Source organism: Chiloscyllium plagiosum, chromosome 31 (assembly GCF_004010195.1).
Source record: "Chiloscyllium plagiosum isolate BGI_BamShark_2017 chromosome 31, ASM401019v2, whole genome shotgun sequence".
Lineage (NCBI taxonomy): Eukaryota > Metazoa > Chordata > Chondrichthyes > Orectolobiformes > Hemiscylliidae > Chiloscyllium > Chiloscyllium plagiosum.
In genome coordinates this window covers 35447516-35469070 of record NC_057740.1, presented here as the reverse complement: position 1 = coordinate 35469070, position 21555 = coordinate 35447516, and the positions used below count along the sequence as shown (strand labels likewise).

The window sequence follows — 21555 nt, the reverse complement described above, 5'->3', positions numbered from 1 at the left end:
GTCACCCTGCAGCTTCTGACGCTCCAAGGAAAACAGCCCCAGCCTGTTCAGCCTCTCCCTGTAGCTCAAATCCTTCAATCCTGGCAACATCCTTGTAAATCTTTTCTGAATCCTTTCAAGTTTCATAATATCTTTCTGATAGGAAGGAGACCAGAATTGCACGCAATATTCTAACAGTGGCTTAACCAATATCCTGTACAGCCGCAACATGACCTCCCAACTCCTGTACTCATTCCATACACATACCACCCTCCACGCGAAGTTGCTTCTTAGGTCTCTTTTACATTAGCAAGTTGAGAAGATTTGTAGCTCAGGTTGAGGTTCTGGATGTAGGTTTGCTCGCTGAGCTGGAAGGTTCATTTCCAGCCATTCGTCACCCTACTAGGTAACATCTTCAGTGCGCCTCTGGCGAAACATTGTTGATGATTCCTGCTTTCTATTTAAATGCTTGGGTTTCTCTGGGTTGCAATGTCATTTCCTGTTCTTTTTCTCAAGAGGTATTAGATGGGGTCTAACTCGATGTGTTTGTTGATAGATTTCCGGTTGGAATGCCATGCTTCTAAGAATTCTCGTGCCTGTCTGTTTGACTTGTCCTAGGATGATGTGTTGTCCCAATCGAAGTGGTGTACTTCCTCATCTGTATGTGATGATACTAGTGAGAGGGGGTCATGTCCTTTTGTGGCTAGTTGATGTTCATGTATCCTGGTGGCTAGTTTTCTGCCTGTTTGTCCAATGTAGTGTTTGTTACAGTCCTTGTATGGTGTTTTGTAAATGACATTAATTTTGCTTGTCTGTATAGGGTCTTCCAAGTTCATTAGCTGCTGTTTTAGTGTGTTGGTGGGTTTGTGGGTTACCATGATGCCAAGGGGTCGGAGTAGTCTGGCAGTCATTTCTGCGATGTCTTTGATGTAGGGGAGAGAGGCTAGGGTTTCTGGACGTGTTTTGTCCGAATGTTGGGTTTGTTGCTGAGAAAAAAAAAAGAAAAAACTTCGGCGGACTGTGTTCATGGGGTATCCGTTCATTTTGCATAGGTGATTTTCCTCTGCTCTGCGTAGTTCCTCTGTGCTGCAGTGTGTTGGCTCATTGAAATAATGTTCTGATGCAGCTTCATTTTTATATCTTTTATACCTTTCCTCTCTCACCCTAAACCTATGCCCTCTAGTTCTGGACTCCCGCAGTCCAGGGAAAAAACTTTGTCTGTTTACCCTATGCATGTCCCTCATGATTTTTATAAACTTCTATAAGGTCACCCCTCAGCCTCCAACGCTACATGGAAAACAGCCCTAGCCTAGTCAACCTCTTCCTATAGCTCAAATTCTCTAACCCTGGCAACATCCTTGTAAATCTTTTCTGAACCCTTTCAAGTTTCACAACATCTTTCCAATAGGAAGGAGATCAGAACTGCACACAATATTCCAAAAGTGGCCTAACCAATGTGCTATAGAGCTGCAAAATGACCTCCCAACTCCTGTACGCAATACTCTGACCAATCAAGGAAAGCATACGAAACGCCTTCTTCACTATCCTATCTACCTGTGACTCTACTTCCAAGGAGCTATGAACCTGCATTCCAAGGTCTCTTTGTTCAGCAACACTCCCTTTTCTGAACCCTTTCAAGTTTCACAACATCTTTCTAATAAGGAGACCAGAATCTCACGTACTCAAGAACACACAGGAACTTTGCACCGGTCTCCAGGGATCGTATGGTTGACTGAGTGTTTCTGGAATTGTGTCCTTATTGAAGGGATTGAGATCCAGTGAGAACTACAGTACAGCAGTAGAGAGTGTTGGGACATGAAACATCTTTACATTCTATTCTATCAAGTCACAATGACAAACTGACCTCCAGGAGTGACTGACCTAGATTTATATTAATTTTCAGTTGTAATCTCCTGGAGGCCTATCAGTGGCCAATTTTACACACAAACAAGATTGGAAACAGATTCAGAAAAAAAGAGCCATTGGACAGCAGACCAGACACGTCACTGACACCAAATGACAATTCTTCAGTTAGAAAGCAGAGCCTGGGAACAATTTGCTGTACTAGCTCAGTTACTATCACAAACAATAAAAATGGCATTTCAGAAGGAAAACAGGGCAGGTTGTAAATCCACTGCCAAAAATCAGCAGATTCTACCTTTTTTCCAGCGAGTCTAGTAAATTTTTATTTCCACTGCTCGAGAATTATCCAATGGAGGGACGAAGTTAAGATTTTTTCAAAGGTGAATATAAACTGATATGAATAATACCACAACTGAGGGGTTATACCTGGAAAAAGGAGGAGGAATTTCTTGCTTTTGAAACAAAAAAAAGTGGAAGGAGATTAGATTAGATCAGATTACTTACAGTGTGGAAACAGGCCCTTCGGCCCAACAAGTCCACACCGACACGCCAAAGCGTAACCCACCCAGATCCATTTCATTTACCCCTTCACCTAACACTACGGGCAATTAGCATGGTCAATTCACCTAACCTGCACATTTTTGGATTGTGGGAGGAAACCGGAGCACCCAGAGGAAACCCACGCAGACACGGGGAGAATGTGCAAACTCCACACAGTCAGTCGCCTGAGGCGGGAATTGAACCCGGGTCTCTGGCGCTGTGAGGCAGCAGTGCTAACCACTGTGCCACCGTGCCGCCCACAAATTTGGTATAGTAGACATAAAGAATTGGTTATGGAGGCAACAAAAAAGCTTGACGTTATAATGGAATCATTATCAAATCCATACAGAGATTCAGAAGAGAAGGTCATTTCCAGAGCATATAGGAATCAGAGTCAGAGATGTACAGCACAGAAATAGATACTTTAGTCCAACTCGTCCTTGCTGACCAGAAATCCTAATCAAATCTAGTCCCATTTGCCTGCATTTAGGCAGTATCTCTCTAAACCCTTCCGATTCATATACCCATCCAGATGCCTTTTAAATGTTGTAATTGGATCAGCCTCCACCACTTCCTCTGGCAGCTCATTGCATACATGCACCACCCTCCATAAAATGTTGCCCCTTAGATGCCTTTTAAATCTTTCCCCTCTCATCCTAAACCTAATGTATGCCCTCTAATTTTGGATGACCCCTATTTGAGAGGAGATTTCATAAATCAATAATGATATGGAAATGGGTTAGAGAAGAGTTAGGGCAATAAAAACACTGGCACATTCCAGTGGAATTGGCAGGTCCCCTTCGGTGCACTAAAAACCTATATAATTCACACGTTAGCAAAATCTAACAAACAAACAAACAAACAATCTTTACAGTGATGTGCCTTAACAAGGAGAAAACAGACAATGAGGAAACTGAGGAACATAACCAGGAAAGAGCCATGCATGAATGACAGAGCTGAAGTACCTACATAATTAGCCAGTATACAAAGGACCACAAGAGCCCTTGTGACACACTAGTAGTGTCCCTACCTCTTGATCAGGAGATCTGGGTTCAAGTCCCACCTGAAAAAGGTGTGTAATAACATCTACAAGATTAGATTAGATTACCTACAGTATGGAAACAGGCCCTTTGGCCCAACCAGTCCACACCGACCCTCCGAAGAGTAACCCACCCAGACCCATTTCCCTCTGACTGATGCACCTAACACAAGGGGCAATTTAACATGGCCAATCCACACATCTTTGGACTGTGAGGGGAAACCGGAGGTCCCGCAGGAAACCCATGCAGACACAGAGAGAATGTGCAAACTCCACACAGACACAGTCACCCAAGGCTGGAATCAGACCTGGGACCCTGGCGCTGTGAGGCAGCAGTGCTAAGCACTGAGCCACCACACCCATCTGTCAACAGGTTGATTAGAAAATGTCTACAAAGGATCACCCGCATCTTTCTTCATTGGACGGAGACACAACTGTTATAAGTAGCTCAAGGAGCATTCCATGACCACAAGGCAATGCAAAGGGACAGGTCTCCATAAAGTACCACAGCCAGTACTGGGTGTGAACCTGTGCCATGAGTATTATTCCATACCATATTAGAGTCAACTGAGCTGATCAATACAAATGTCCCCGATTGCAGACAAAGCTAGTGCACCATGGAGGCTAGACCAAGGGACTGGCAGGTGAAAACCAGATTTAATCCTTCACTGAAAATAAACGATAATACACAGCAAGAACTAAGCAGCAACATATCGATGCAGATCAGAGTTTGAAAATAGAAATACAAATAGGTTTATGCATGGTTAGTTGCCTAGCTTGTTATGCACTCATCAGAACTCAAAATACACAAGCTTGTCTAGACAATTTAAAAAGGAACATTTTTCCAAAACACAGTGAAAATAAAATATGCTGCCAAAGCATTTTGCCTTGCTTCCATCTGGACAAAATCACAAGAATAACAAATGTCAGAGAATCTTACAATTCTGTCCTGATAAGTGCAAGACAAATAGTTTCAAAAACATGCCTCTTTTTTTTCCAGAATTACCCAAATTCTGTACTGCCAAGTGTCTATTTCACATCGTGAAACAATGCAAAGCTGACCTTGCTAAAAAAAAAGCCACAATCATTTTTAAAATCTACCTGCATTCACCAAAGGTCCATTGGATCAAGAGAGGAGGAGGATCTGACTGCAGTTTCATAAACCCCACAGAAAGGCTGGGGGTGCACAGACACGAGATACTGATGGAACTAAAATGGAATCATGCAGCATAAGAGATTATTCAGCCCACTGTGCCTGTGGCAGCTCCTTGAAGGAATTGCTCAATCACCTGCACAAGCCCCCAAAAATAGAACATAGAACAGTATGGCACAGGAACAGACCCTTCGGCCCACTGGGTCTGTTCTGACCATGATACTATTTTAAACTATTCCTATCTGCCTGAACATAGTCTGTATCCCTCTATTGTCTGCCTGCTCATGCCTCTTAAATGCGGCTATTGTATCCACTTCTCCCACCTTCCCCGACTAAAAGTTTCAGCCACCTGAAACTTTCATCGCACATCTCCTCTCACCTTAAAACCTATGCCCCCTAGTATTTAACAGTTCCACCCCTGGGAGTTGGACAATCCACCCTATCCAAGTCATAGTCATGGAGATATACAGCAAGGAAACAGACCCTTCAAACCAATCCATCCACACCGACCAGATATCCTAACCTAATCTAGTCCCATTTGCCAGCACTTGGCCCATATCCCTCTAAACCCTTCCTATCCAAATATTATTACAATATTTAAAAAGGCATCTGGATGGGTATCAACCTCCACTACTTCCTCTGGCACCTCATTCTGAACATGCACCACCCTCTGCATGAAAAGAAAAGTTTCCCTTTAGGACCCTTTTAAATTTTTCCCCTCTCACCCTAAACCTATGCTGCCTCATTCTCAACTCCCCCATCCCAGGGAAAAGACCTTGTCTATTTATCCAATCCACACCCCTCATGATTTTATAAACCTCTATATGGTCACCCCTCAGCCTCCGCGCTCCAGAGAAAAACAGCCCCAGTCTATTCAACCTCTCCCTATAGCTCAAATCCTCCAACCCTGGCAACATCCTTGGAAATCTTCTGAACCCTTTCAAGTTTCACAACATCTTTCCAATAGGAGGGAAACCAGAATTGCACACAATATTCCAACAGTGGCTTAACCAATGTCTTGTACAGCCGCAACATGTCCTCCCAACACCTATACTCAATGCTCTGACCCATAAAGGAAAGCATACCAAACACCTCCTTCACTATCATACCTATCTATCCATGACTCAATTTGCAAGAAACTATGAACCTGCACTCCAAGGTCTCTGTTCAACAACACTCCCTAGGACCTTACCATAGTCCTGCTAAGATTTGCCTTTCCAATATATAGCACCTCACATTTATCTAAATTAAACTCAATCTGCCACTCTTCAGCCCACTGGCCTCCTCATAATTTTATGTGTTTCTATCAGGTCACTCCTCAGCTTCCAATACGGTCATGAAAGCAATCAAAGTTTGTCCAACCTCTTCTTTTAGCTAATACATCAATCCAGGCAGCATCCTGGTAAACCACTTTCGCGTCCTCTCCAAAGGCTCCACATCCTTTCTATAGCATGACAAATTATGCACAGTACTTCAAATGTGGCTTGGCCAAAGCCTCAATTGACGCATAACTAGCCAACTTTTACTCAATGTTGTGACCACTAAAGACAAGCATGCGGTATACCTTCTTTACCACCTTATCCACTTGTGTTGCCACTTTCAGGGAACCATGGACTTGGACTCCAAGATTCCTCTATCATTGATCCTAAAGGACTGGTCATTTACAGTATACTTGCCTTTTGTATTTGACCTCACATTTGTCTTGATTAAACTCCATCTGCCATTTCTCCACACAACTTTCCAGCTGATCTACATCTTCGCTATCCTTCCTCACTATCCACAGCTCCACCAACTTTGCCTCATCTCCAAACTTACTAATTAGCCTACTGACATTTTTCATCCAAACTAAATGTTCCCTTTACAAGTGTTTATTAAATACCCCTTTGCAAATTCACTAGTTAACTTGTTTCCAGCGCACTTTCAAGCAGGACATCCTGGATCATAACAAATTTTTGCATTAGAAGTGAACATTCCAATTCACCTCTAGATATTCTTTGTCAACGAACTTTAAAGTGTGTTCTCCAGTTGCCATCCTTTATGCTATTAGAAACATTCTCACCTCCCCCCAACTACCCTAACAACCCTTAAGACACAAAACAGCCATCTGGCCCATCAAGCCCACTCTTCCATTTAACACGATTATGATCATCTCACTGCTCTACTCAGCTCTCCCCCCCATAGACTCATTGATAGACATTGGACGCAAGTTCAATAATAATCTTCAGAAGCAAGCTGGGTAAATACCTGAAGGAGGAAAAAATTCCAGCGATGTGGGGGAAAGAGAAAGACTTAAATGGATTACTCTTCAAAAGGGTTGGCATTGATTTGATGGATGAAATAGCTTGCCTTGCGGTAATACCACTTTATAATTAATATGTAAATATACACAAACATACACATACATTTAAAGTCCCCGCGCACAGAACACACTATTTAAGACAAACAACTTTACTGGAAGGTATCTGTGCTTGGATGGTTTGTTGGACTCTGCAACATTAACAATGACTAATTTTACCACTAATTTGTTTCTCAAATTTCAACAGAGTGTGAAAGGGAGATGTGTGGCACATCCGCTATCTTCAAAGGGGTTAGAAACTAAAAACACGATAGTACATAGTCAGCCCTTTAAAGGCAATGAACAACAAACCAAAGAGAAAAAGGTAAAACCGAAACACCAACTAACAGGCACAAAAATCAAAACCGAAAATGTCGGAAATGCTTAGTGAGTCAGATAGCATCGGTGCAGAGACCAAAGCAAAGCAAAGTTACAGTTTCACAGACTGATTTTTCACTCAAACTCTTACCATGTGACCTGGTGATGACTCCCAGCATGATCTGCTTTTATTTCACAATTCATACAGCAACACAGTCTTTTTTTCCCCCCAAGGCAGACAAGCTACTTCAAAAATACTAATTTGCTTACATTGATGATTCATATTTTATTTGAATACTAGAAATTTCAAAAGAGAAAAAATACATATTTGATAAAGGGAGAAGCCTGCTGGGACAGAGCAGAGGAGTCCTGGTAGTTGGAAGTTTCTTTCACAGAGCTGCCACAAGTAAAGTATAAGGGCTAAGCCATTCTGGACTGAGTTGAGGAAGAATTTCTTTGCTCAGAGTTGTGAACCTGTGGAATTCTCTCCCACAGAAAGCTGTTGGGGCCAGTTCATTAGATACATTCAAGAGGGAGCAGGACGTGGCCCTCGTGGTTAAAGTGATCAAGGGGTGTGGGATACTGAAATCGCATGATCACACTGAACGGTGGTGCAGGCTTAAGAGCCGAATGGCCTACTCCTGTATCTATTTTCTATGTTTATATGTAATAAGTACAAGGGCTGAATGGTCTGTAAAAACTGTATTTGTTTTTGCATTTTTTTTGTATTTTGTGGACAGAAATGGAAAACTACTTTTTCAAAAAAAAGTGTTGACAAATTGCTGCACTTTTTGAATGCAAGTAACCTGTAAGTGCTGATTTGACTGTTGCAGGTTCAGGGAGTCGGCAAAACATTGTGGGCCAAAGGGCCTGTTCTGTGCCGTACTTTTCTACATTCTATAAAAGTTTACAGGTGAGCTCGAGCCAAGCGTGTGCAAATCGACATTCAACCCGCCAAAAGTAACTGTGTGGTCTATGGTCTCGTGACCATTTATTGATGACAGAGGCCTTCTGCCTGCCAAAAACTGTACGATTGGCTTCCAGGTAGCTGAACAAGTTGGGGCCATGAGAAAGAATGAGATCTCTAAACTCAGGAGGTGTCTCTGAATTTTTTAAAAAAAAAGAGTAAACCACTTTAAGCCTGAAGAAAGCTAGTTAATTTTTCCTTTAGCAGTGCCAAAGACTTTGAATTAGTAAGTCAGAGACCTTTTTAAGTGTGAACCAGTCACCCTGTGCCACCTGCAAGCAAGTGAACACACCTGGAGAAGGAAGATGTTCAGGAAACTGAGTTCTGAGCAGTATTAGAATCAAGTCAGCAAACAGGGACACCAAACTGCTTTGCATTCTTTTCATCTGCCTGTAATATCTGTGTTTTATCCCCTGGCCCTGTGTGTGTACAGGAAGAGTTTAAAGTGGAGTAGAGTTTTAACTAGTAAAGTTGTACGCCAAGAGTTTAACATTGTTTACCTGTTGCTAGCACCCATTGATTTGGATTAAATACAATTCTTGTTCAGTACAGAAATTTGGTCCATGCTTTCTGTTCACCTAAAATTGAGTAAATTGGGGAATGTGGGATACTTTTTAAAAATCTAACTTTTTTTTTAAAATTAGAATCCCTACCGTGTGGAAGCAGGGCCATTTGCCTCATTGAGACCACACCAACCTTCCGAAAGAGCATCCCACCCAAATATCAGCTTTGCATCAATGCTGGAGGCAAGCACATTGGAAAACTGCTGGCAGTTCTTGGGGAGTTACACATTGCCTTTCTGATCTGCCAGCTGCGTGGGTTTCACAAATTGAAATGGTCAATGCATGAACAGGAGCTGACAATTCTGACTCCAGATCAATACTAAGGGAAAATACTGAATGGTCAGAGGTCCTATCATTTTCGTGAGACATTTAACAGAGGCCATGTCTGCTGTTACGCATTGAAGAATAGATCCCATGGCGAATACTTTCCCCTTACGAATATCAGGATGGATAAATCAGATCTGATTGCTCTTTATAGGGGCCTGCTGTGTGCCAACAGCCAGTGAACTTTCCTTTATCCCGCCAAGTTCTCAAAGAGCTGTAAAATGCTCTGTGGCACTTTGAAGTAATGAAAAATGCTAGGGAAATACAAATTCTTTTCTCCTATACCTACTTAATTGGAGATAGTGCTTTCAACTAACGTCATATTATACTTGTTGCAAATTCCATCACAACTATCAGGTCAGTTTTGGTTCACAATTAAGGTCAATTAAGTTTCTCAAATCGTCAAAATGGTACAGTTGAAAACAGGACACTTTCAAAATTAAAGGCAATTCCTCGTACAGTCAGTCACTCAGGATTGAAAGAACAATCTTCCAAACTGCAGGGTCTCCCTGTTTGCTGATTATTTCACCTATTTACACTCGTGTGAAACAATCTCATGGAAAAGTCGACCCCCCCCCACCCACCCCCATATTTTTGGTCAAAAAGAATGCACGTTTCTATTTCTCTCTTGTAAATGTCAACCCTAGTTCTTCACAGATAACAGATCAACATTTGAGTCAAGGTATGATCCTGTACATAAATGTTACAGTGAGGAAATGAATCTTTTGTGCCATTGTGTGTTTTGATGCACAACTCACACCAGTTTGGTGCAAAGTTTAAGATGCATCAGGTCGGAGTCAGGTGAAAACCTTCCTTAATACAGTCTTATTACCACAATTGGTTGTGTTTTTGTTTAGAGAGCAATTGGACTTCTGCTAATGATGTGGTATTTTAGACCGTAACACTAATTTCAGCCCCTCAGAAATAGTATTCGTGTAATAGTCAACCCCATAAATTTAACCTTAGAAAATAGTCTAGACAAATATTCAACTTTTACACAAGTATATTTGGTACTTGCTTTGCTGACACCAAGTCGGCTGGAAAGAGTGACAGACACCAGGTGCAGTCTAGTAAACTTCTGAGGAGTCAGTCACACCTGATGTCAAGGGAAACAGGAACCAGGAGAGGCCAAAGGAGGTTCTTATGTGCCTCTTGGCCTGTAACCCCACCTTCAGTTGTTCAGAAAGGCAAAAAGCATGTGCACACACTTGCTCCCCTCCCAACCCCATTGTAGCAGGAGCATACATTGAACTTGATTTTCTAAGCTGGTGACAATAAACAAGCATCATGAGTAGTGACAGCTTTGGTTCAGGCTACACCTCTTGGGGAAAGCCTTCCTGCCACCTGCGTTCAAACAATGATACAACATCTGCAGATTCCAATTCCATTCCTTAATAACTCCCACTCAGGTCCACAGACTGTCACAAGGACAAACTGATAATAAACACTTCAAGACAAAATCAAAATTACTGTTCATAATAAGTCATTGCAAAATGCTGAAAGCTTAGAAACATGGTCAAGATAAGAGAACAATCACGACACCACCTTGGTATCCAATAAAAGCATAACGATCAAAGTCCATTCTCAGGCTCAAGTCAAAGCCCCAACTGATGCAAATTACAAGTAATTTTACCTTAAAAGCTTAAGCCCATGAGTCAATAACACAAAATCTTTGACTGACATTGAACAGGCAAGTACACAGGAGTGGCACTTAGCACAGCTGGTGAAAGGCCGACCCGAGGGACCAGTCAGTCTATGACACAGAACCATGATCCTTTTCCAGTGTTTGCACTGCGACCCACTGCAGATACAAACACACTCCTAGAGACCTGCAAAGCTGAAGAACGCATCTTCCCAATCCAAACCAGTTATGACTGATCAAATTTCAAGTGTTAGCATTGGAAAAGAAATGTTTTACTCACCTTTAGCAAGAATACCAATAAGGTATTAAAAACAAAATAAATCAGCCAACCCCTCAGGTCCCCTTAGATATTTTCACAGATTGTCTGGGTTCTGCTGACTTTAGTTGCAAAACATATGACTGCACAATATGGAGCTGAGCCAGAACAAGGACAACTCTTCGATTGAACTTCTGTCTATACTCAATTTGCGGAGATTGGGCTGGCTGGCATTAGCGATAATACCATGAACCTCTGCATTTCTTGCTTAGACAGTGCACAAGAATCAGGACACACCAAGGGGGGTTTCATTTTGTAATAAGTTGTTAAACTGTCGCTAATGGCATTTCCAAAAGTTCAATTTTAGTGTTCTAATATTCTTCTCCTTGATGGATACAAAACCTTCTTTTCTCTTTTCCATCTCATAAAAAAGGTTATTTGGTTATAACCTGCAGCATTTTTACAAATCCTCTACGTATAATAGGTAGAGTGACCCCCACCCTTCACTGCTTTCCCACTCAAATTCCCAAACAACAATAAGTCAATGCTATGGAAAGGTCCTTTGGCTCAAGAACCCTACGTACCATACAACTATAAAATCCCCAATGATTTAATCCAGAGGTTTAGGTTGCGTTGATACCTGTTTTACACTCCACCGAAAACAGAGAGCATGGAAACAGATCCTTTAACCCAACCAGTCCATGCCATGCTCCCAAACTAAACTAGTCTCTACTGCCTGCACTTGGCCCATATCCCTCCAAACATTTCTTACTCACATACTCATCCAAATCTCTCTTAAAATGTTGTAACTGTAACTACATCCACCAATTCTTCAGGAATTTCACACATAGACCACTGTTTAAAAAAAAGTCGCTCCTCTTGTCCTTTTTAAATGTTTCTTCTCTCGCCTTAAAATTAAGCCTCCTAGTTTTGAAGTCCGCCATACCCCGGGCAAAGACCATCATTTAACTTATCTACACCCCTCATGATTTTATAAACCTTAAATGCAGCCCTCAAACCTTTTACTTCAGTGGAAAAAAAAAAGTCCCAGCTTTTCTAGTCTATTTTTATATCTCAAATCCTCTATTCCCAACAACATTCTGGTAAATATTTTCTGAACCCTGTCTAGTTTAATAATATCCTTCCTGCAGCAGGGTCACCAGAACGGCACACAATATTCCAGAAGTGGCCTCACCCACATCTTATATAGTCTCAACAGGACATCACAACTCATATACTCATTAGGTCTGAGCAATGACAATTCAAACTCACATCTCTACAATCCTGTTTGCCCTGTTTTCCAATTCAGAGTTCGATATTTATTTTTATTTGTTTTCCTCTAACTCAAAAATTTATTAATTCTCTGGCATTATTTTCCAGGCTGCTTCTGAACTCAAATTTTTCAGCCTTTGGCCAGATTCCCTGCTGTCTGAAGAAAGGAAATATTTTTTAAAACCTACTGCATCCTTCATTGTGGTCACTGGCTATAAGGAGATCTAGTGCTATGAACACAGCAGCGTACACGAGCCAAACCACCTTATCAGCACAGTTCCTGAGTGCCACATTTCTAAAACCGTTGCCCTCAGGTGAGAGATTTGCACGACTCATCCTTCTTGCAGATAAAATCCAATTTCACCAGTTAAGTGAACAAGGAATAGTTACGTGGCTAAGTCATGGCCTAGCTGGAAATTCACCTGCTCTAAGCCAAACTTCAGAGACTTAAGTCTCACAATCCGCACAGATTCTCCAGTACATTAGTGCATCTTCATTATCAGAGAGACTGTCTCTCTAAATGTCAAATCAAGAACCCCACCTGTGACATCTCAGGTGGGTGCAGGAAGAGCATCTGGGCATTATTTGAGAATGAACAGGAGACTCTCCCCAGCATCCTGGTCCATATTTAATTTGGAGAAAGATTATCTGGACCATCTTGACACTGCTGCTTGTAGGACCTTACAGTGTTTAGATTGTTCTATCATAGGAACAACAGCCAGCAATCATGCTTCACATTTAATCATTACCTGCAAACTTTGGACATATGAAGGCGTGAGAAACTTATAAATGCTTTCTTGGCTCTCCAACTGCATTAAGTAACATTACACAGGTTGGCCACATGCCACTCAACATATTGGCACAAGGTTCACGTGAAACTTGAGACTTGTCTGGAGGGTTCCTTTCTTTAAAGTGACAGGATTGCCGTTGGCATATGTATATCTCAACACTAGTACAATTCAATAGAACTAGAAATGAGAGAGAAATGCTGTAAACAGGACAGAGGTGGACTTCTCAAAGACTGGCAATGCTCCAGCTGGCATCACACTATTGCGTCCTTGAGCTTGGCTCTGAATTGTAGAACACTGATTTAGTTGGAATTAATTCGGAAAATAACAACCCTTTTAAACAAAAGGGTCAATGTAAAATAATTTTACATCAGTGATTCACAGTCCTGACAGAAGGTGGATTAAGGTCATCATTGTGACATTTTGGAAGTAATTGTAAAAGACTTGCATTCAAGAAACATCCATCAGCAAGGTCCCACGTACTAACTAAACAGACCATCCTTATGGTTGTTTTTGCAAACAGACGAGTCAATTTGAGCACAGTGCGATCTCACAAACTAGCCAACAGGCACACACCAATTAATATTTGTTTGTGAAATTAATATTGGCCATGTCACCTGGAAAAAGACTCTACTTCTTTGTAGAAAACTCCTGTATTATTTTAACCTCCACTTGAATCAAAGCAAAAGACAAAACTATTTAGGTGGAGGAGGAGGAGGAATGGGTTTGCAATTGTATCCAGAGGATAGCCCCTCCAATAGCCCCTCTCTCAGTACAGTCAGTTCTGCTATAAATGCAGAAAATCACATAATAACAGCACCATTTAAACGAAGAGTCAGGATCACTTTATAAAAAAAATACACACTTTAAAACTTTGCACTTTAGAAACAGTATTCCCAATTCATCAATTGTGTTATAGCGAATTCGCATTAACAAAATGCACGTTATAGCATGACGGCCTGTATTGCACTTGACAATCAGCCTCAAGTCAACAAACAAAACAGTGATCAGGAAACTCAGCTGATGAGGCACTATCTGTGGAGATACAGTTTATGGTTCTTCAGAACACTCTGACCCTTTAAAAGGCAAAGGGTCTCTTGACTCTCTCAGATGCTGCCACATGGTGCTGCAGGAACTCAACACATTCTGGTTTGTTTTGTTTCAGATCTGCAGTGTCCGCTGTTGTTTTATTGAGTGACCAACTCCTGAGTTAGGCTTTGAAACACAAGCAAAAGCTCTTTTTAACAGTGTATCCTAGATCCTGACTGCTCACTAAGAGTGTGATAGAGGTAGATTCAACTCTGGCTTCTGAGAGAGATTGGGCAAGCACCAGATGAGAAAATGAATTGCTATGCTACAAGGAAAGGGCAGAGAACAGATAACATTTGTTTAACGTCTCAGTACAAGAAAGGCCAGCTGATGTTCTTTTCATTATCTTGGTTCAGTCATGAATTTATGGAATCTTTTAACTGACATAACTTACTGGGTCTCAGCATGGTGGGATAAGGGTCAATGGCCTACAGATCATTGCATTGTTATTACCTATTCTGAATCATACTTGAAAGCCACAACTGATATTACCGTGCAAGTGACCCATTTCTGAATGTTGCCAAAACAAAAACTTGCATATCAAATTCCACTATTCGTTTACACAGATGAAGAGAAGGCTTTGAAATTTGTTGAGTATTTCCGTAATCATTACAGCCATCGCTCTGAAAAGGCCACCATTGATGAGGAGATCCAACAGTGGATTAGCTGCACCAGCTCAGCCTCTTACAAGCTACAATGAGTATGACAAAGACCTTTTGTCAGTCAACTAAACTAAGGAGACATAGGGCAGAAGTTCCCTGTTTTTTCTGTTGCTCCTTTCTTAAATAATTGGGTGACCTTTACAAGTTTCCAATCTACAGGAATGAATGTAGATCTCATTACAGAAACTGGAGTGTTTGAGAGTAGGCTGGGACTATTTTCCCTGGAGAGTCAGGGGCTGCAGGGTGACCTTATACAGGTTTATAAAGTCATGAGAGGCATAGATAAGGAGGCTAGGCAAGGTATTTTCCTGAAGGTAGGGAGTCCAAAACTAGATGGTATAGGTTTAAAATGAGAAGGGAAGATTTAAAAGGACCTCAGGGGTTACCTTTTCACACAGACAGTGGTGTGTATATGGTACGAACTGCAAGAAGTGGTAGAGGTGAATACAATTACAACATTTAAAAGATATTTGGACAGGTACATGAATAAGTGCAGCTGGTCAGGCAGCATCTAAGGAGCAGGAGAATCGACGTTTTGGTCATGAGCCCTTCTCCTGCTCCTTGGATGCTGCCTGACCTGCTGCGCTTTTCCAGCAACACATTTTCAGCTCTGAACTCCAGCATCTGCAGTCCTCACTTTCTCCAGGTACATGAATAGGAAAGGTTTAGAGAGACATGGGTCAAATGCAGGCAAATATAACCAGTTCAGTTTCAGAAACCTGGTCAGCATTGATGCGTTGGACCTAAGGGTCTGTTTCTGCTGTATTGACTCGGATTACAAATACATTGATTATCTCTATAACCACCTTCAACACTTTTGGTTTGCTGTGCTGCGAAGTCAGATTGTTAAATTATTTTATAACGTTTATACAGTGACTTTCTCTCTACCATACCCCTGTCCATTCTGGCATGTTCCACCTCTCTTCAACCAGGGCCAATCCCTTAGAATGCCAGCCTTAAGCTCCTCTTTTCTTTCTTCACCTTTAAAAGCCTATCAAAAATCCAACTATTTATCCAAGGTTTTGGAAATCTTTCGTTGTAACTCTTTCCATTTCTCTACAGCTGCTACATTTAATAATAACACATCTTGATGCATTGACAATACCGAAGTAGAGGAAACAAACTCTTGGAATGTTGTGACACAAATTTGTCAAATCCATCAGTGTCATCTCACTGCGACTCTGGCCACTGAATAACATTCTCACCCAAGAAAAATCCATTAAAGCTTTTGCTCCAGAACTATAACGTTTTAACTTTTTTTGAAAAAGAGGATAATCCCTGGGTACCAGTAAAATACTTCAGTCTTACAGTTGTTGGTCTTGTGAATTGTATTACCGTACAGTGACCTTTTTGAAGGATGTGGTTTGCTGAGTAGCTGGTTTATACAGTGCAACATTCTACGTGTCGTCTCAAGACACATTTGCCTGTGACCTGTAGGCAACGTATGATCACAACAGGCTCAAACAAAAAAGAAAACAAATTATGCATTCCACAATCTTCGAAAAACAACATGCTGGGGTTTTTGTTGCTGTGCCTATGTAAAACATAGGTCTGTTTGATGAAAATCCATTCTCAGAAGTAAAAAAAAAGGTAGAAAACTCTCTCTGCTTTCAAAGATTATAATTTCCTGTTGCCCTGATGCTATCCTCTTATCAGCTCTTGACTCACCCATATATCTATAACTTAAAATACAAAACGTCTATGACTTTTACAGTTACTGTCAGGTTGTTTGGAAAATAAGTTTCTGCAGCATCTTGGCAATAGTTGCTCTCAACCAACACCACTACACCAGACAATCTGGTCATTATCACATTATTGTGTTGTGTTAGAAGAACAAACAGCAATGGAGCAGAAGTATTCCAGCCCCTTGAGTCTGCTTCTCTATTCAATATGGGCGGCAATGTGGGCGACCCGGTGGCACAGTGGTTAGCACTGCTGCCTCACAGCGCCAGAGACCCGGGTTCAATTCCCGCCTCAGGCGACTGACTGTGTGGAGTTTGCACGTTCTCCCTGTGTCTGCGTGGGTTTCCTCCGGGTGCTCCGGTTTCCTCCCACAGTCCAAAAATGTGCAGGTCAGGTGAATTGGCCATGCTAAACTGCCCGTAGTGTTAGGTGCAGGGGTAAATGTAGGGGAACGGGTCTGGGTGGGTTGCGCTTCGGCGGGTCGGTGTGGACCTGTTGGGCCGAAGGGCCTGTTTCCACACTGTAAAGTAATCTAATCTAATATGACCATGGCTGATCCCATTTCAACCTTAACTCAGTTTTCCTGCCTGTTCTCCATAACACCTCCACCCATCACTAATTAAAAAAAAATTTCAAAATTTACTTCACTGCACTCTGGGGCAATGAATTCCACAGATTCATGGCCCTTTGGAGAGAATTAATTGCTCATCTGTTTGCAATCCACTATCTCTCCTAAAACTCTGACCTCTTTTTCTAGATTTTTCACAAGCGGAAACATCCTCTCTACGTCTATGTTTTTAATCCATTCTAGCACCTTATACACCTCAATTTATTGTCCTTTCATCATCTTCTGTGGTCATTTTGGTTGAGAGACAAGCATTGCAGGGTCCTAATTTATTTTCCAATCAAAATTATACAAGCTGTAAAAGTCACAGATTTTGGATTTGAAGTTTAAGGTACAGACATGGGTGAGTCAGGACATAATAAAAAAAAGGACAAGAAGAAGTTCTAATCTTTGGGATGCCCTATGATTGTGAAAGGATAGGTTCAACAAGATTTCAGACTATTTATTTGTTAAGAACCCAGTCATTGTGCATAGATCTTACATTAGGAAATCCAAAAATTAATAGTCATTTAGCATGTAGCACAGTATGCTTATTATTGGACTTCATTCCAGGGAGATCAGAGGCTGGGAATCTTGCAGAGTGTCCCACCTTCTGACTTTCCAAAGCTTATCCACTATCTACAAGGCACAAAGTGGAAAAGTATGGCGCTGGAAAAGTGCAGCTCAGGCAGCATCCGAGAAGCAGGCGAATCAGTGTTTTGGGCATAAGCCTGATGAAGGGTTTACACATGAAACATCGACTCTCCTGCTCCTTGGATGCTGCCTGACCTGCTGGGCATTTCTAACTCCACACTCTGACTCTAACTCTCCAGCATATGTAGTCCTCACTTCCTCCTGTGTACAAGGCGCAAATCAGAAATGTGATGGAATACTCCCCACTTGTCTGAATGATTGTGGCTCCAACAACATTGAAGAAGCTTGAAACCATCAAGGACAAAACAGCCCACTTGACTGAAATCACATCTACAAACATCCACTCCCTCCAGTACCAACACTTAGTAGCATGAGACAGGAGCAGAAATTAGACCATTCAGCCCATCGAGGCTGCTCCACCCTTCAATCATGGCTGTACAATTACATTTTCCCAGCATTCCCTCAAGTGTTTTCGCATCATAACTCCATTTTAATGCTTCATACTAGTTCTGACAGTGAAATTTTGAGTGAAAAGGAAATCAGGTGGGAATAATTACATATCAGGGAGTTTTCACAGGGACAAAAAAGGGAACAAAAGGCCAAACACATATTCCGCAGTCTCTGTTCTCATCACTTGGGCTTCAGAGCTCATTGTATTGGGTCATTCCCATGTCCACTGTCATTCAAATAAAAAAAAAGAAGAGGTTTCACAGTCAGTCAATCTCAAGACTGTCACTGCTCCACAGAGGCCACAATCTCAACTACAATGACCCACAGCTTGGGAATTCCTGCTTTAGACTCAATGTTAGCACTTCAAAATGTTACACAGCATTGTCTACTATGGAACAGTGAAAGTGGACAAATAGTCACACTCATAACAATTAGTTCTTAGCTCTTTAGGATAACGAGCAATATAACACCAACACTTGACAGGGAGGACCTGGATAGAGACTGATCCTGACAGAGTTGAAACTTTATTGCTGGAACAGCACAGCAGGTCAGGCAGCATCCAGGGAATCCTCGACTGATCCTGACAGAACTGTACTTCGACCAACAGTAAGTGAGGGAAGGAAATCAGAAAGAATAATTAGACAAGGCTCGGAGTAGAAAATCATGTGTACAGTTTCCTGTAAAAAGTATAAACAAAATATACTAACAAAAAACAATGCCAGCACAGTCTGAATCACATACAATAGCAATCCATCTACACTGCATCATGGAGGCATCCTGTCAGACAAACTCCATACATTCAATGAACAGAAAATGGTACTGAAATGGCCCCATGCTGCGAAAAATGTACAAAACAATAATGAGCTCATCCCAATTGTCCTTTAACTGAGCAGTTTGCTGGGGGCATTCCAGAGGCTATTTAAATTCGATTAACTATTGAATCAATAACTGAAAACTGGTCTCAGTAGCCAAACATGCTTCAATGGTGATATCATCTGAAGCTCATGATCATGTCACACTCTGGAATCCTGAGCCCGTAATCTATGTTGACTCTTCAGTACAACATTGGAAATGCCAACCAGTGTTTTCCAAATCAACCACACACCATTATCTCAATCTTATAATCATGCTCAGTCCAAACTACTTGGTACATAAGAATGATCACATTTCTGAAGCATATTGAGAGCTAAGAAAATTTTAAAATGTTGAGAGATCGTGGAAGCTATTACTGCAAATGCAAATGGTTTGATGGTGGTGCGGTGTTAATTCTCTTTGATGAATAATCCAGAGACCCAAGCTAAAGCAGATGAGTTAAGGGGGTGGACTGACACATGGACTGCGATGTTGTTGCCATCACAGAAGTGGTTGGAAGGGGGTCAGGACTGATAGTTCAACATTCCAGGGTTTTGGATCTTCAGGCAGAAGAGAGGAGTGTGTGGTGGTTTCATATTATTAAAAGGAGTCGTTACTGCAATGAGGTGGGATGATATTTTGGTGTGTTCAAATGAGGCTGGGAGTAGAGCTTTGAAATAAAAAAAAATCAAACTGCTGGGAGTGTATCATACGCCCCCAAATAGTTTGCAGATGGATTGAACATGCTAAATTGCCCATAGTGTTAGGTGCATTAGTCAGAGGGAAATAGGTCTGGGCAGGTTACTCTTTGGAGGGTTGGTGTGGACTTGTTGGGCCAACAGGCCTATTTCCACACTGTAGGGAATCTAATCTAATCTTGTGGGAGAGATGAGAAAGAGGACATTATCTTAGAGTAAGGGGTCAACATTTAGAACAGAGGATGAAGAATTTCATGTTAGGAGGGTAGCAAATGTCTGGAATTATTTTCTACAGAGGGCTGTTGAGGCTGTGTCTAAGAGTATATTCAAGGCTGAAGTAGACCGATTTTTATATCAGTAAGGGGAATCGATGATAAAGGAGAAAAAGCAGAAAAATGGAGTTGAGGATTCAGATCAGCCTGGATCTGACAGCAGACTAAAGGGCCAAATGGTCTCCATCTATTCATGCATCTTAAGGTCTAACAGACTTTCAACACATTAATGTAATACAGAATGCAGGAATGACTTAAAAATGGACTGTTGTGAAATTGTTTGGTCTCAATCTAATAAAAAGTGCGCTAAATAATCAGCACAAAGCTGCATCTAATTCAGCCCCAATTGTAGATCTTAGTACAAGCTAGGGTAAATGTTTGGCCATTTATCATATTAGCTTTGTTCCCCCCCCCAATCCCCACCGCACAGTATATTTATTATGATGTTACCTCGTAAAGGTTAGCACATTCCATAATTCTGTCTTCACCTTTTAAAATGATGCTGGAGCTCGCTCAGAGATAGTTCATAAACACGGGGCGAGTCTTCTCAACTCCAAACTTTCAGTGTTCCGCTGCATCTTCCCAGCCAGTGACCAGAAGAGAGAGTGGTTCCATCGCCCCAAGGGAATGGTTGATGGTTGTCATGAGATTATTTAAGTCCAGGTCAGGCCTTGGGTTTAACATTTCTCCCAAAAGCAAGTACCCAGGACAATGCAGCACTCCCATAGTTTAAAGACAAAAACATTGCTGCAAGTCACAGGTCAGGCTGCATCCAAAGAGAGGGAGCAAGCTAATGTTTTGAGTCTTCATCAGAGCTGACGAGAAGTGTGCATAGGGTGGCTTTTATACAATTATGGAGTAGGAGGGAAGGGTGGAGTGCTGGGGGAGAAAGGCTGCTGATAGTTCAGATTAAGTGATCAGAATGTGACAATGGTGTGTCTAACTGCCAGACTGGGAAGAACAGACAGTCCTACTGCAGTTGTGGGAGGGCAGAGGGGACATTGTGGCAGAGAACACAATGAATAAAACCCAAAGAAGGGGAAGGAGTGGGAGTGGGCTCACAATCTGAAGGTGCCGAACTCAACTTTAAGTCCAGAAGGTTGTAAAGAGCCTAGTCTGAAGAAATGCTGTTCCACCAGTTTGCACTGAGACTCACTGGAGCATTGCAGCATACAAGTGACATCGAGACAGCAGCATCAGCCAAGATAAATAATGTGCTACACTTATGCCTTGAACCGGAGCCTTCTGATGGAGAGTGAAGAGAACAGAAATGTGTGTGTGTATTGAGACAGAACGGAAGGGAAGAAAAATGCATTTTTCAAATTCATTCACAATTTTATCATGGTCAGCAATAAATTATTACTTGGGTTTTATTCCTAATTCTGGATTAGTGGTGCTGGAAGAGCACAGTTCAGGCAGCATCCAAGGAGCTTCGAAATCAACGTTTCGGGCAAAAGCCCGTCATCAGGAATAAAGGCAGAGAGCCTGAGGCGTGGAGAGATAAGCTAGAGGAGAGTGGGGGTGGGGAGAGAGTAGCATAGAGTACAATAGG

The 21555-nt window shown here is 41.7% G+C and overlaps 1 protein-coding gene across 6 annotated transcripts in view; it reads right to left on the bottom strand.

Annotated features, from left to right (window-relative positions):
- Positions 1–21555, bottom strand: part of LOC122565409 (spindlin-Z-like) — a 102836-nt gene that overhangs the window by 68908 nt on the left and 12373 nt on the right. The window contains exon 1 of one of the 6 annotated variants that reach the window (XM_043721360.1): positions 7–17. The exons of the other annotated variants lie outside the window; for them this stretch is intronic. The gene's annotated coding sequence lies outside the window, so the exon portion shown is untranslated. Of the gene's footprint in view, positions 1–6; positions 18–21555 lie in introns of those variants that run through there. 6 annotated transcript variants of the gene reach the window in all.